We start from the raw sequence: 684 nt of genomic DNA, 5'->3' as shown, positions 1-684 counted from the left end.
ATACAGTCATCAATGTAGCGAAGAAAAAGATGGGGGGTGGGGCCAGTGTAGTTGCGGAAGATGGATTGTTCCACATACCCTACGAAGAGGCAGGCATAGCTGGGGCCCATGCGGGTGCCCATGGCTACTCCTTTTGTTTGGAGAAAGTGGGAGGATTGGAAAGAAAAGTTGTTCAGGGTGAGGACCAGTTCGGTCAGTCGAAGGAGGGTGTCGGTGGAAGGGTACTGGGTGGTACGGCGGGAAAGGAAGAAGCGGAGTGCTTTGAGTCCTTCGTGATGGGGGATGGAGGTGTACAGGGACTGGATGTCCATGGTGAAGATGAGGCGTTGGGGACCGGGGAAGCGGAAATCCTGGAGGAGGTGGAGGGCGTGGGTGGTGTCACGAACGTAGGTGGGGAGTTCTTGGACTAATGGGGACAGGACCGTGTCGAGGTATGCCGAGATGAGTTCGGTTGGGCAGGAGCAGGCTGAGACGATGGGTCGTCCGGGGCAGTCAGGTTTGTGGATTTTGGGCAGGAGGTAGAAACGGGCGGTGCGGGGTTGTGGGACTATGAGGTTGGAGGCGGTGGATGGGAGGTCCCCTGAGGTGATGAGGTTATGGATAGTCTGGGAGATGATGGTTTGGTGGTGGGGGGTGGGGTCATGGTCAAGGGGACGGTAGGAGGCCGTATCTGCGAGCTGGCGT

The sequence above is a fragment of the Chiloscyllium plagiosum genome, unplaced genomic scaffold (assembly GCF_037043375.1).
Source record: "Chiloscyllium plagiosum isolate Xiang-an unplaced genomic scaffold, Cpla_swu_hap1 HiC_scaffold_27, whole genome shotgun sequence".
NCBI lineage: Eukaryota > Metazoa > Chordata > Chondrichthyes > Orectolobiformes > Hemiscylliidae > Chiloscyllium > Chiloscyllium plagiosum.
This window is presented reverse-complemented; position numbering follows the sequence as displayed.